At 32.4% G+C, this 17,046-nt stretch overlaps 1 protein-coding gene across 1 annotated transcript in view; it reads left to right on the plus strand.

The window, feature by feature from the left end:
• The window catches only part of CDH8 (cadherin 8, type 2), a 392,490-nt gene that overhangs the window by 279,704 nt on the left and 95,740 nt on the right, over positions 1–17,046 (plus strand). The window lies entirely within an intron of this gene.

Consider the following 17,046-nt stretch of genomic DNA (forward strand, 5'->3'; position numbering starts at 1 on the left):
AGCCTGAGCAAGAGCGAGACCCCGTCTCTACCAAAAATAGAAAGAAATTAATTGGACAGCTAAAAATACATATAGAAAAAATTAGCCGGGCATGGTGGCATATGCCTGTAGTCCCAGCTACCCAGGAGGCTGAGGCAGTAGGATCGCTTGAGCCCAGGAGTCTGAGGTTGCTGTGAGCTAGGCTGACGCCACGGCACTCTAGCCAGGCAAGAGAGTGAGACTCTGTCTCCAAAAAAAAAAAAAAAATACAAATATGAGCATCTGTCTTAACAGAGCTTGCACAGAAAAGGTCTAAATATTTGTAACTAATGTTCCAGAAAGAGAAGAGAAAAGCCAAGGAAGAAGCAATATTTGAAGAAATAATGATCACAAATTTCCAAATCTAACAGAGAATATCAAGGTGTGGATTTAAGTGGCTCAGCAAACCCTAAGTAGGATAAATATCAAGAAAACCACTCTAGGGCACATCATAATATTATTGCTGAAAAATAAAGACAATGAGAATATTAAAATCAGCCATAAAAAAGAAAAATATTAAGTATTCTAAGACTGACAGCTGATTTTATCATAGAAATTATAAAAGTCAGAGGAAAAAAATGGCATTTTTAAAGGACACAAGGAAAGTAACTGCCGAACCAGAATGTTATATTAAAAAAACTTTTGCATAAACCTTTAAATAAAGTTATTTTCTTTCAGAAAAATAATACTTTATAAAATGTATCACCAGCAGTCTTCCATTAAAAATAATTTTAGAAAAATGTTCTTCAGACAAAGGGAAAATTAGCCTATGTAACAATGTAATAATGTAGAAAAAAGAAAACAAAAAATATTAATATGTGGGAAAATAAAAAGAATATGTACTACTTAATATAATTAGAATGTCTTACATGTGAAAATTAGATGTAGAATTAAAATATATATAACAATAACACAAAAACAGGAAGAGTATAATATAAATTTTCAAACAGTGCAGAAACATTCTTGCTTTATATACAAAATATTTGAAAGAATACTTTGAGATATATGCTAATAAGCGAAGTACACATATATATAAATATTATATCTAGGGGTATCATAAAATAATATGAATTCAAGACTATATAATTATTTCAATAAAGGGGGAAATGAAATAATTAAAACTAATTAATCAAAAAATTTAGAAAGGAGAGAAATACGAAAGAACTGATCATCTTTTTTTCAATCCAAAAATAAATTTAAGCCCTGGTATATAAGCAATCATATTAAACATAAATTAACTGCATACGTCATTTAATAGACATAAATTGTCAGACTAGACTAAAGAAGCAAACGGTATGAAAGTCACATTTCTTATCACAGATAAAGCTTTAATAGAAGGATAGATAAAGAGTGAAAGGATTGTAACAAGATCTGCCTGCAAATTCAAACTAAAGGAAATTAGATCAGGTGTAGAATAAGGTAAAAGAAATATTTCCAAAAATAAAGTGAAAAATTTCGTAATGATAAATGATTACATTTGACAAGGAGATATAAAAATCCTATTAAATTCATAGGCACCTAATAATGTATTTTTCAAGTATATAATGTAAAAATTGGCAGAATCAAAGGGAGCAATAGACAAATCAACTGTTGTGGGTGAAGAGAACCCATAACTCTCTAAAAGAACTGTAAACAATAAAAAAATTTTACTAAAGATAGAGAACATTTGAGTATCATGATTAATAATTTTATCTAATTGAAATATATAATATACTGTACTAAAAAGTTACAGAAAAATCATTGTTGTTGAACACACTTGAAACATTAACCCAAAATGGCCTAAAACTGGGCCATAAAGCAAGACTTAACACATGCAGAGTATGCCTTCTTACAAAGTGGAATTAAGTTAGGAAATTTAGTAATAAAATAAATATCCTGTATTGGACATTAAACCATATACTTCTAAATAACCCATGGAAAACGGAATAAAATCCCAAAAGAAATTAACACACTTAAAAAATGAATGATAGCAAAATAATGACATAACAAAATATGTGGGATGCAGCTAACATAATTCCTAGAGGGAAATTGGCCTTAAATGTCTATATTAGAAAAAAAGAAGTGCTGAAAATCAATTATCTCAGCATCCACTTCAAAGAGGCTTAAAGTGAACAGAAAATTAAAATTTAAAAAGTAGCAGAAAGGTTAAAATAAATATATAATAGAAAATAATGAAATTAAAAACAAATGTATAATAGTGAAATGTGACAAAGCCAGCAACGGCTTATTCACAAAGGCAAATAAAGTTGATAAAACCGTGCAAGAAAAAAGTAAAAAAGATATATGTCACCAATATCAGAAGTGAAGAATGAGGAACTATTATAATTTCTATAGATATTAAAAAGATAATTGGAACAATTATTCTAATTTAATAAGTTATTGGCGTAAATATGAACATATGTGGTATAAACATAACCAATTGTAGTATTTATGCCAATAATTTTTTAAATGTGTTATGACATAGACTAATAAGTTTAAAAACACAGGTTTTGCAAATTGGAACAAATTTAAAGAGATTAACATACGCATATCACTTTCTCTATTGAAAAATGGAATCCATAATTACCAACTCTTTAACACAAATCCTCGTGCTCAAATGAACTCACCAATACAAACGTTTCCATCTCATATCATGAGGCCAGTGTAATCCTGATGCTAAAACCTGACAAGAATATTGCTTCTCATATACAAAGTGCTTGGTAACATACCAGCGAAACAAAATTACTAACATATAAAACAATTACACTCAGGGAAGACAGGAACAGATTATAAATGCATTAATTTGAAAATCTATTAATTCAAATTAAAATAGTGAGAGAAGAAAAAAGGGAAAAACATGATTCACCTCTAAAGATGCAGAGAAAGTTATATATGCATCATTTCTTCAAGATAAAAATTTCTCTATACGCTAGAAATATAAGGGTACTTAATCTTACAAAAAAGGTAGTTTAAAAAAAAATAGCAAATGTCAGACATAATGGTAAAATATTGAAATCTTTCTCCCTGAGACTGGAAATGAGATAAAGTTGTCTACTGTTGCTACTTTTATTTAATTGTGCTGAAGATTTTAGCCAGTACCAACAGGTACTAGGAAAAAATAAAGGTATAAAAATTGGAAAGGGAGAAATACAGTTGTCGTTATTCATAGACAGCATGACCGAGTATAAAAAAAAAATGAAAACAAATCTGTAGTTAAACTATTATAAACAATAAGTAAAGTTTGAATGGTCGTTAGTTATAAAATTATCGTAGTTTTATTTTCTAGTCAGAAAACATTACTAAAAATAAATAAAATAGTAAAAGACTTCAAATTACATAGTAATAAAATCTAATCAAAACCTCTAAACAGAAAACTATTGGGGAAAGAAATTAAAGAAGATATGAATAAATGAAGTGTTATACAAAATTTATGATCTGAAAGATTCAAGTGTAAAATGTCAACTCTCTTTAAATTTATCTGTAGATTCTAAGCAGTATCAATCAATTCTAACAGCTCTTGTGTGTGTATGTGTGTGTGTGTGTGTGTATAAAGTGACAAATGATACTAAAATGTGTATGGAAATTTTAAGGGCAAAAAATAATAGAGGAAATATTTACAAAACAAAATTATTGATCTTATAATATCATCATATGAAAGTTTATTATAGAGTTCTTTACAGAGGGTTGTAGGACCATAAAGATTGAAAAATAGATCAATGGAACAGAAAACATGAGGAATAAGCTTGCACAAAAGTGCTCCACTAATTTACGACAAGGTGCCGTGGAGGAGTCTTGCAATAATGTTGATTGTAAAGTTGGACACCCATGAGTAGAAAACAGTGAACCTTGACCTCTATCTCAGACCATCAATATAAATAACCCTCACATAGATCAAAGATGTAAAGGTGAAAACTAAAATAATAGACATTCTAAAACTTAACATGGAATTTTGAAATTCGGGGTTAGCAATATAATTAACTAATAATATGCAAAAATCACTAAAATTAATAAGAGCACAGACTGATGAATCCAGCTTTATCAAATTAAGAATTTATGCTCATCAAAAGATACTAATAAGTGAGTAAAAAATTAAGTCATAGGGTGAGAGAAGGTCCTTTAGCAGAGATATATATATATATCTGTGTTTATATATATATATATATACATATATATATACTGTAATATACAATATGTATATCAGTAGTAAAACATAGACAATCTAATTAAAAGTGGGAAAAACTTGAACAGTATTTCACAAAGGAGGATGCCCCAGTGGACAGTAAGCATAAGAAGAGGCCCTCAGTATCAAATCATCAGGATATTGCAAATTAAGATCTAACTAAAATACAACTACAACACCCTACAACAGCTAAAATTAAAACTGAATAATAAATTATTTGTTTTATCAGATGTGGTTGAAGATGGGCAGCACCTTGATCTTCTCTACATTGCTGGTCAGAGTGTAAATTGGTATATCCACATTAGGAAAATATTTGGAAAAAACACTAAAGCTAAATGTATGCATAGCCTATAGTCTTTCACTCTACTCCTAAATATGCAATATGCAGAAATTCATATATTTGTGCACCAAAAGACATACACAAAATATTTGTAATAGCGCAATTCAAAATAGCACAAAACTGAAACAACCCAAATGTCCACCAATAAAAGAATAAATAAGTTGTGGTATATCCATACAATGGAATTGTTTTCTGAACAATGGAAAAACATAAAGTACTGCTACATACAACCATATGAATGAGTTAAATATATGGAGTTAAAGTAGCCACATACAAAAGTGTATATATCATATGAATTTGATTTTTATAAAGTTCAGACAAAAATTAATGTGGTGTTAAGAAACCAAGTAGAGATTATCTCAAGGTGTTAAGAAATCAAGTAGAGGTTATCTGAAGGGGTATAATGACTTGGAAGGGGTAAACGAAAATCTTCTGGGATGCTGGATATATTGGATATGAGGATCTAGGTGGTGGTTACGTGGGTATGTTCATTTTGGGAAGATGCACTGTAATAAATCCTTAAGATACGTATGCTTTTTTTTTCTCATGGCTTACTTTAACTACAAAAGTTGACCCCACACAAAATATTGAAGAGGGTCACCTAGGAATTAAAAAATATATAACTATTACATCTCTAAATGTAAAGACACTAATAGAAAAGTCCATGAAAATGGAATCGTAAAACCTTTCCTTTGATGTTGTTAATTATGGCTATGCATCAGGTGGGGAGTGGTCAATACTAAAAATATCACGATACTTTAAGATTATGTTTTACAAATGCCATACTAAAGAGAGCCTGTGGGGAGTAATTAGTTTTGTTTGTTTCTGTTTCTTTACTGGTTGGTCAGACTGCCCTGGATTCATATTTTGGCATTACCACCTCCTGGCTTCGGATAAATAGGGCAAACTGATAAGGTCCATAGCCATTTTGGACTCTGTGGATATTCAAGAATTGATACTTCTTTACTACAAACTATATTATATTGATTTTGATCTTTACATACCCTGAAATCATGTTCCCATTTGAAAACAAAAAATAACTCTTCACAGTAATCCAACAAACCTCCGAGATAGTATATAACAGACCACACAATAGATGCTAGATAGTTTACAGTATTAGCTTTCTTCCCTAACAAAGTATGTGTGTCGCTTGTGTGTGCATGTACTTATGTGTGTACGTACCAGGGGCATAGTTGTTGTCAATTGGTATTAAATGAGCATTTAAACTGGGCATTAGATATGTCTATATATTAATCTCTCTGAAACTGGGAGTCTCCTTAAGGTTCTAATATACAAGGGATGTAAATAGAATCACATTGTAAAGTAACCTAAAGAAATTCAGTTCCAATAATCTTGAATCAATTCTATTTGAAATAATTAGGGAAAAAAAAAACTGCTGAGGATTTAGTAATAGAAACATAATGCAATTTAGTTGGGAATGTAGAGTTAGAGATTTTTGCAAAGAAGACTTAGATCATTAAAAGGAACACAGGAATAATAAACTCACTATACAATTTCATTTCCTTACCTGTTGCACTGTAGAGAAAAGAGATATGTGTAAGTAGGGTATAAATATGTATTTAGGGCTGTGAAAGGAAGGAGTCAATATTTTTAAGTCACACATTCAGCAAAAGCAATACACAATAGAATGGAGAGGCAGACCAAAACAAAATAAAACAAATAAAAGGCATATATACACACACACATATTCACATCGCAAAAAGCAAAACAAAGATGAGATTTAGATGCACAGTGTAGATAACAGAGGAAAACAAATTTGTTAGCATACTTAAAGAATTAAATGTAGGTAACACTATAGAACACACAGTAAAAGAAAAATGGAAGGCATGATAGTTTCATGCTCAGTAGTACTAATTTTTCATTTATAGCTGTCACTCATGTTACCTTTATTAAGAATGTGATTGTTAAAGTTTTACATTTAAGAAATATAAAGTATCTAAGAGGTTCATAAAGTCTGCTCTTACTGCAATGGCTCTAAATCTTTTCCCCGTAGGATCAAAATTTTACAATCCTAAATGTATCTACCTTAGTTTTAAAGATCTCGACTCTTGTGAGCTGGGGAAAGGATCCTGAGGGTTCATCTTAGATATGTAGGAAAAAGGTGGAGTGAAGAACTTTCCAGGTGATTATACGGGACTCTACTGTTTCCAGGTTCACTTAAGATGAACATGATAAGTAAGAGACCTACACATTTCCTCTCCATTTAGAGAGCATTTGAAAATGGTGTAGCCAGATAGCATGCTTTTTAGCAGTCAGGGAAAACAGACAGGGGTCAGTGAGGGCTTGAACCAAAGTTATCATTTAATAGTCGTTTTCCACAGGGAGTGTAAGGCATTTTGAAATATGTCTAAGCCTACAGCTTTCTCAGTGAGAGAAAGCATTTTTTTCCCTCTCTTGAGAGAGCTACTTCTTGGTTAATAGAAAAGCTATAACTTATAAGCTTTGTTCATTAGATACTAAAGCCCCAATTTGATTAAAGTTCTAATTTAATTCTAAACTACTCTGTAGATATGACTGAGATTTCAAGGAGTGAAGCGAAGTGACTCCTCTTCATTCTCTCTGGCTTGCTGGAAATTTCACAATCCTACAATCAAAAATTATTAAAATTCTGGTGGTCAACTGCTACCTCTATGTACAATATAGGGCAGAAATTTCTTGATAGTTATTTGAAGGTGTCAAAAGACTGTGTCAATGTAGTTTCTGTGATAGAGAAAGGGCAATAGATAAAAATAGTACAATACGCAGAAAAACCTGTCCAAATATCTCTGCTGGTGTCCGTCGGTTAATTACATTCTAACTTGTTCCTGAGCTACTTAATAATCGATGGATTTGTAAGCCATCACTAATGGTTTAGAAATTACCACACAATGTACAGACAAATGTATCTCAAAAAGTTTCATCTTTAGTCACTACAGAGTCTAAACCCACTGCTGAAATTATTTTCCAACATCTTCTTTCAAATTCCCATCAGTTTTGTTTCAAACTTCCTAAGTTGCTATTTTTTTCTATCATATATTCAGTTGACATCTTTTTTTATAAATTTCCACTGTTCTTCTCATTCCCTATTCAATTATAAATTCTGTTATTTTGCATTCCCCCATTGGCTGTAATTTACTGCTCATAGCTTTCACCCTTCTACTCGTAGAAAGCTCAAGAATTATTTATTGAGGCCCATCAGTAGACTTAAATTTGTCAAATCATTTTTCTCTCTTATAGTCTGAAAAGGCAAGTCTGTTTATTTCAATCGATGCCTGCAAAAACAGCAGCTCATGGAAACCAGTTAGAAGCAAATTCCCAAGTAACTTAGACTTGGCAGTATTCCATTACCTTTGATTATAAAAGGGCAAAATTAATGGGCAATTCATGAGGCTATGTGACAGAGAGGTGACAGGAAGTCACTACTACTCAAATGGCAGAAGTCAAGAAGCTGTTTATAGTAGATGCCATTTCAGCCTTTTCTTCCATCATATGTGAAAACAGCCTGACTTTTGTGGCCAATTGAAATGAGCTTTTCCTTCCAGACCACTTTGTCGCATCTCTGGTGTTTAGAAAATTAATCTTTAATGAATGCTAATCAAGTTTCTAATTATAATATCTTTATATTTAATATTTGTGTATCAGATGAAAGGCAAACATTTTGGGGCCAGTCACAAAGGACATGAATAATTTCCTTAGAAGCTTATCTAATTAATTTTATTGCTCTATAATATCTTCAAAATTTGAACTGCTATCATTTCATTAATTTAGATAAAAGTGAATCTTTAGTATTTAAATATGACACTTGTGTTGAAAATTATGATAAGTTGTAATTTCAATCATGTGTGTTCATCTAAAACAGATAAATATAACATATTTGCAGGATGTTTTGGGGATATAGGACAATATTTATTATTTGCTTTATGTTGTTTTATTGCTTTTCTCCTTGTTTTAGAAGTTTCAAGGAATACTCAGTAAAATTTCTGGGGAATTTTCATATACCTATTGTAAACATTCATTTACATAGAGAAAAACAAAACAAGAGATAACTTCTCTTCCAAGCTGCTTTATGCTAATTTTTAAAATCATAAATCCGATGCATAAATATTTCAATGGCTCTCCAGTGATCACATAATATATCTCTTACTCATTAGCATATAAAACAAGACTGTTTCTGATTTGGCCCCAATTTTCTCTCCTGACCTCACCACTGGCCTTATCTCTGCATATTCCCAACATTAGAGCTATTAAATTTTTGGTTGATGGCATGTTCCCTGGGCCTCTTTTTTTTTCTTTTTTTACATGATATTGACTCTATCTGAAAGGATCGTTCACCTTTCTGTACCTAGAGTACTTTCACTAATTATTTAAGGCAAATTAAAAGATCATCTCCTATTTTAAATCACTCTTGTGACTGCAGAAAAGTGTTTCTCCTTTCTATAATCTTCCACAGCACTATGTTAAGGAATAATTTGTAGGGTAGGAGAAGACATCAACAAACTATTAAAATGTACTGTCTCCCAAAGTACTGTGGATTATTTCATTATAAGAAATTCATGTTACTAACTGGAAACACACTTGTAAATATTTATTAAATAAGTAAATAGAAGAATGATGAAAGAATAAATGAATTAATGACAACAGAGTTTTATCAAAATTCTCAGGAAAGAGTTATGGGTTACTTAACCTTCTTGAAGATGTATCTTATGATATTTTGAAGAATGAATTCAAAGACATATATAGAACTAAATTAATTTTACATGTCTTTGTTTTCTAGGACAAGGGCATGTTTGTGACCGTATTATTCTAGCTTGTTACAAATGTCCTAGCTTTAAGAAAGGGGGAATTTAGTGGACTGAATGATGGCCCCCCAAAAAAAGATATGTCTGGGTTCAAACTCTGCCAATATCACATTTGGAAAAAGGGTCTTTGCAGATGTAATTAAGTTAAGGATCTTGAGATGAAATCATCCTAACTTACCTGGGTGGGCCCTAAATCCAATAACAATTGTTCTTATAAGAGGTAGAAAAGAAGATAAAGCCATGAAGCTTATAGTTATGGCAGCCCTAGAAAACTAATACAAGAAGAAGGAAAAAAAGCTATTTTTTTTCTTGAAATATATTTTAAACGTAGCTGAAAGGACGGAAATTGGTCACATTTACTGGATAGACACAGCATTTTCTCTACAACTTAACTTTTGTGATGTTTGATAGAAACAGGAGAGGGAGAAAGAGAAGGAGACAATGATTGGTGCCGACTCTAATTAACAAACACCTTTTAGAAAAGGTAGTCTTTGGAAGGGTGGTCTTTGAGAAGTGAGAAGACTTGCTTGTCACAAAGTAGGCATAGCACTGGCATAGGCCAGTCTGGAAAGAACTGTTCAGACAATACACACTCTGCAAGAGAGAAAACAAAAGTGAAAAACAAGTCTGTCCCTAGAGTTAAAGATCCAGGCTCATTCTAGCATTCTTGCAAGTCCTGAAGATATTCTTCCCCGCCGCCCCCCAATCCCCTGCCCCGCAGCAAGGTTGATGAGTCAGAGTCATTGAGGTCCCCATATTTTCTGTAAAAGGAATACTTTCCAGCTCACCAAACTCAACTCCAACTGCAACCATTCCAGGTGAACTTTCTTTAAATCTTCCAGCTTCATCTGGCTGTCTCTGTCATGTGCTGCACTAAAACAATATCCCTTTCTTCATGTCTCTCACCTTAATATTACATATAATTCAACCTTATTTAATGATTCTCTGCTACTGTATAATAAGTTACAAGAGAGCAGAGTCCTTATCTCTGTTTGCTTTTCCTTATATTTACAGCACATGGAAGAGCATTCGTACATCGCTGTACATATTAAATAATCAAGATGAGGGCACAGAGTAGATAATAAAGCTATCGATTTAATTAATTAATTAAAGATAATTAACATGTTACTCCTATATAGCTCTATAGCTTTCCCCCTCTTTTTTGTGATATTACTGATATACATATTCTGTGTATAAATGTTACAAACCCTAAATTATGTTGTAATGATTATTACTTTATATAATGTGTCTTTTAAAGAATCTAAGATAAAAAAGAAGTATATATGCATAGCTTTTATTATATTAACCTCCTTATTTATCTTTTTGTTCTCTTTATTGTTTCTGCAGATTTGAATTACTACCTGAAGTCATTTCCTTATCTAAATACACCTTTGTACTCCTTTTTGCTGTTATTAGCAAATATATTACATTTTTATATGTCACAAACCCAACAGAATATAGGTAGATACAAAAATACATAGAAGAAGTTTTATACGTTTGCTTTTAAAATAGATAAAGGAAGGCAGGAAAACAAATATTTATTTATATAGTCTCTTATAAATGCATAATTACCTTTACTATTTCCCTTTCTTATGTGGATTTGAATTAATGTGGGATCCCTTGTTTTTCAACCACAGAATTTCTTTATTATTTCCTATAAGAGAGGTTCTGCTAGTAACAAATTTTCTTAGTTTTTATTTATCTGGGAATGATTAATTTCACCTTAATTATTGAAAGATAGTTTTGTTAGATGCACGAATTTTGATTGCCAGTTTTTTTCTTTGAGCACTTGGAATATGCTTTCTCATTCTCTTCTGGCCTCCATCATTTCTGATGAGAAGTCAGCTGCTAGTCTTATGGAGGTTCCCTGAGGATAAATTTTTTCTTTGTTTATTTTGCTCTGTTTTAGTTCCCTTTTGTTGCCTTTAAAATGTTCTCCTTATTTTTGGTTTTCAGCATTTTTCATGTGGTGTGTCTGTGAATTTCTTTGTGTTTATGCTACTCAGTTTGTTGGAGGAGTTTTTGGGTATATAAGCTAGTGTATTTCAATAAGTTTGGGAATTTTTCAGGCATTATTTATTCAAATATTTTTTCTTCTTCATTCTCTCTCCTCTCCTCCTGTCATTCCAATTATGTATTATGTATATGCCAGTGTATTTAATGGTATTTCATGTTTCTAGGAGGTTCTATTCATTTTTCTTTCTTTTTTCTTTCTTTCTTTTTCTTTCTTTCTTTCTTTCTTTCTTTCTTTCTTTCTTTTTTCTTTCTTTCTTTTTTCTTTCTTTCTTTCTTTCTTTCTTTCTTTCTTTCTTTTTTCTTTCTTTCTTTCTTTCTTCCTTTCTTTCTTTCTTCTTTCTTTCTTTCTTTCTTCCATCTTTCTTTTTATTTGTTTTGCCTCTGTTCTTCAGTTTGCAGAATCTCTATCGATCTATCTTCAAGTTTACTAATTCTTTCTTCTGCCGATTCAAATCTACTCTTGAGCCCCTCTAGTGAATTTTTCATTTCAGTTTCAGTACTTTAGAGCTGCAGAATTTCCATTTGCTTCTCTTCTTAATTAAATAATTTCTGTCTTTTTAGTGCTATTCTCTATGTAATGTGATATTGTCATTTACCTTCCTTTACTTCTTTAGTTATGACTTTCTTTAGTTCTTTGAACATAAAATGGCTATTTTGAACTCTTTATTAAATCTGGCATGTGACACTCTCACATGCAATTTCTTTTGCCTGCTTTTTTTCTGGTCTTACTTTCTTGTTTATTTTCATGTCATAACTTTTTAGTTATAAACGAGGCATCTTAGATAATACAATGTAGTTATTGGTTCTCCCTTTGGGGTTTGGTGTTATTTGCTTATTTGTTTGTGACTTGCTGGGTTATTTTAGTAAAATCTATTTCTCCCAGCAGTGTAAAACCTCTGATCTCTCTCCTCAGGAGGTGCAGTCTTGGGTATTTCCACAAACACCTGACAAAACAATGCTTTTGGCAGGGATCTCTTTGCCTATGTCCCTGACTGCATCCAGGTGGTAAGCTTGAGTAATTGCCGGCTGATTGCTTTATTGTATTCAGTAATGCCCTGGGGCATAATTTGCACACAGAACAATCCATTCAAATTTTGGTTCCTTTGAAGGAGCAGTTCCCTAGGTAAATGTTTGAGATTTTGTATTACTTCTGGAGGGCTCCTTTCAGCTGACTCTTTCCTCAATTCCCTCTGGCAACTAGCCAGCCTATAGTTTAGCCCATATCTTCAATGTATGTACCAAATCTAGCAATCTTCTCCCATTTGTCTTTCAAAGTAAGCCTTACCGTTTTGAGATTGCTTTTAGGCTTGAACTTCACATTCCTTTGTATTTGAAGTTAGTTCTTTTATAAGAGTTTCAGTGCTCTCTGTTTTATGGCCTATTTTTTCTCCCTGATTCCCAGGCAAAATCTCTGAGTCATAGCTTTGGAACTTTTTTCTAAGTGATACCTCACTTTAGTAGCTAAATGTTTTGTTGTGAAGGGGAAGTGGTAGCCTTGTTCTTCTTGGCTCACCTGTTCTAACATGAAACCTCTCCCTTATAAGCCATGGAAGTGTAATCACAGCCCCAGTATCCTCAGGGACACCTTACCCAAGGTAAAGCCTCTGTCCCATGAGTGAGGATTTGATGGAAGAAGGCAATCCTCACCTCTCTGCTGTGTTTGCCCAGAACTTAGCCTCAGAAACTGGTAGTTAGGCAAGATGAGAAATACTAACATTCTGTTCCTCATGGGTAAATAACCCTCCAACTAACAGCTTGGAGAAGAGGAAGCCCTTTGTTCTTTGTTGTACTAGTCTGGAGTAGATTTCCGGAACTGCAGAGGTGGAGGGAGCAAGCAGATCTTGGTTCAAATACCACAGACTCTCTTACTGAGTTTTAGTAGATTTTCTTGAATAAATAATTATTTGTTTGCTTTATGCCTTAGAAGTCTTTCCAGAGATTTTGTTTTTTAAAAAAATAATTTTACTAGTTTTTCTGGAGAATGGGTCCCTGTAGTTCCTCAGGCTATTATGCCATAAGTGCGAAAAAAGAAAACAAGCAAACAAACCAGACTACATGCATAAAAGACTATCTTGTAGAGATGTGTCTGAAGCTAAATCTTGAGGGATAACGAGGAATTCAACAGTTAGAAAGGAGAGGAGTTAAATTCTTTTTAGTTAGGTTTAACAGCCCTGTATGCTTTACATGACCACCAAGGCTACAGAAAATCTAGCTATCTGGACATACTCTATTAGCTTTTCAGTGCCAAATAAACTGTTTACATTTTCTTTCTTTTAATTTTTTTTTAGGAACTAGACTTTAAAATACTAAATTAAAAGGAAACATTTAGAAATATATACAGTGCAACTAAATGAGAAGATATTAATTTAGTAAATTTGGCAATTGTTAAATAAATGTAAAAATTATTTGAATCTTGGGTAAATATAAAATATAAAATTGATACCATTAGATTCTTTTACAGCTATGAGAGGTGAATTCCAAATTTAGCTCTGAGTTTTCTGCTGAACTAAAAACTAAAAAAAACAAAAAAACAAAAAAACACAAACTAAAGAAAATAAAATCATTTACAAAATATCCATTGACTATTATAGTAAAACAAATAATTTGTAGAGATGCTGGGACAATGAAATAAAATATGATAATTGTAAGAGCATTCTCTGTCATTCATGGTTTTCCAACAGTGTTAAGTAATATCTTCCTCATCCTACATTATACCTGAAAAAAATAGGAATTTTGGCTCTGATCCCCAGGAATAAATACCACCTTTTCTCATACTATGTATGAAAAGAGATACGTTAATGTTTAAAATTGTCCCCAAGAAGAAGCTCACAGAGCTTTTCCATCTTTTATGCTTGAGTTTTACCTCCTGCTTGGTCATCTAGATCTATGAGATAATTATAATTTATTGCAACTATGGTGACAAGAAAAGAGAAGACAGCAAAAATAAGAATGTGGACTTTGGCATAATTTTTTTTTTTTATTTTACCAAAATAGTCAGAAGTAAATCTGTATATGTATGTTTGCTGCAGTGTGTGAGTATGCATGTTTGTGCCTACAACATGAGAAAGAGGGAAAACAAAAATGTCATAGTTCGTAGACTTGGCCCAATCGACCATTGTCAGTGAATCTGAATGAATGAGATTAGCATTTTCTTTACTTCAGAAGGAGCAAGATAGTGTGTAAGGAGTATTGTAGTATTTTCTTGTACTTTTAGCTTTCTAAGACTATGTAACTATTATTCACTGTTTATTCTGTACATGTAGTTTATTAAGTCTATGTTGATCCTTGGCTATTTGTTAATTGAATAGCTGGAGAGATTAAAGACAAAAATATCTAATAGAAGTTTCCTTTAATTATTTACACATACAAGAATTGTTCTAGGATGTAGAATAGAAAGAATGACTGCTATAGAGATAAATTAATAACCATCAGTTCTTGGAACTGAAAAACAGAATTATAAGGGAAACTTAATCAATTAAAGGGATTCTTCTTGGGTGAAAGAGTACCATGGGCAAAGTTTTGGAAGTTAAATTGCATAATTTCTTAGAGGTGGTTGTAGATTTTGAGTGCAATTCTGATATGATTAATGCAAATACAGCTCCTCAGATATATCCAGCCTGGTATTTGAGGTTTGCACTCCAACTTCAAATATTGGTCCACCTTGAGAAAAATATTTATAACAAACATATAGAGATTCTTGAGGAGACGGTAGTGACTAGTTACACATACACCCTCCCACACACACAAATACTTTTTTTTTACTTTATCACTACTATAATATGAAAATGGCTCATATTTAGAAGGCCAAAACTGCATGTCAAAATTAATGCTTAATTTAGTAATCTTGGTAATGACATATAATTCTTCCAGTGTCAGTTTCCACATCTAATATATGAGGATTCCATTACCTGCTTCATAGCTTTTTTCTGTGGATTAAGATACGATTATGTGAAATATTTTGCACTATGTATAGTAAACACTCAATGTACTTGATATTGTTGATGTTGACAATTACAAAACACAAAGGCTAGAATGCCCTTGGATAGGTGCCCAATACTTTGTTAGCACTTCAAATTTTTTCTCATATAGTATTTATAATAATTGTATAAAGTGTTAAGTGCTTGAGTTTCAGTTTCCTCAGGGATAAAGCGAGGCTCCATAACTTGCTCAGGATTGGCTAGGTAGTAGAAGGCCAAGCTGTGGCTGCAAAGTTTGTTTAGTGCAAACACTGTATTCCTTTTTACTCTCCAGGAACTGCCATTCAGTTCCTAGTCAGACTAGAAAAGATTTGTAACTCTCTAAGGAGATAATCATACCTTATTTGAAATATAACCACTGTAGAGTTTTGTTGAGTAGATAAAGCATAAAATGTAAGCTCCTTATCTTAGAGTAATGTTGATACTTTCCTTTACACTTTCCCTTCCATCACAACTAGTGAGGTGCATGCTTCCTCTCTGATAAAGAATAAATCATCATTAATTAGATATAAAATAGTAAAGAAAAATGAATATGTCAAGCAAGACATTTGAGGACATCACCTTGATTTTGGGGAAGTGAGGTTATGTTCAATTACGGAAGTGCTAGGAATTTCACAGAATAGTATGGAGCCATTTGTAATTAACCATATTAGAATATTGGAGAGTTGGCAGGGCTCTGTGGCTCACGCCTGTAATCTTAGCACTCTGGGAGGCCGAGGAGGGAGGATTGTTGGAGGCCAGGAGTTTGAGACCAGGCTGGGCAAGAGTGAGATCCCGTCTCTAGTAAACATAGAAAAAATTAGCAAAGCAACTAAAAATGGAAAAAAAAAATTAGCCAGGTGGGTAGTAGTCCCAGCTACTCAGGAGGATCAGGCAGGAGGATTGCTTGAGCCCAGGAGTTTGAGGTTGCTGTGAGCTAGGCTGATGCCATGGTGTTCTAGCCCAGGCAGCAGAGTGAGACTCAATCTCAAAAAAAAAAAAAGAGAGAGAGAATATTGGAGAGTAGTCTTGATAGGTAACTAAATTCTAATCTTACAACATAGCCAGCAGGACTAACCAACTGTAAATTTACGACATGTCTGTGATTATTTGGTGTGTGCTTTAAGAGTACTTTTATATTTAAAAACAACAAAAAAATAGTATTTGAAGGTTTTAGGGGTCTGAATATAATCAATTGTCAAAAACAGGAGTTTGATATATCAAATGCAAGTCTGTTTGTTCATATTCAAAAGCCAAACATTTTTCTCCTCTTGGCTTGCTTATAAATATTCAGTGCCACAGAAACACAAATAAATAATTGGCCATTTCCAATGCATTCTGTATAATTTACAACAGATCAAAAGATTATTACATGGTACGGTCAAAATCAAACTGTATTGCATTTATTACAAGTGAAAAATCATGACATGGCCCAAGTCAACAGTGTATTAATGGGCCCAAACTGTGTGTGTGTGTGTGTAATTTTTTATATTTAAAGATTTAAGGATTAAGGATTACATATTGAGTTCTCTGCTATTGGAATTGACCTGGAAAGATTAGAAGATTATTATCTATTTACAGTGATTAAAATCTTTATGAAAATGACAATATTAAAATAACTTGGGATCATCTTATCCAAAAATATCCCAAAGTCAATTTCTAATGAAAAAATAAAATTTATAAAAAAAATACGATTCCTCATCTTTAATCTTATCTCTTTTATCATTGTTAAGGACCCCTTCTCAACAAGTGATTTGG

This window comes from Propithecus coquereli, unplaced genomic scaffold (genome assembly GCF_000956105.1).
Source record: "Propithecus coquereli isolate 6110/MARCELLA unplaced genomic scaffold, Pcoq_1.0 Scaffold67, whole genome shotgun sequence".
Classification (NCBI taxonomy): domain Eukaryota; kingdom Metazoa; phylum Chordata; class Mammalia; order Primates; family Indriidae; genus Propithecus; species Propithecus coquereli.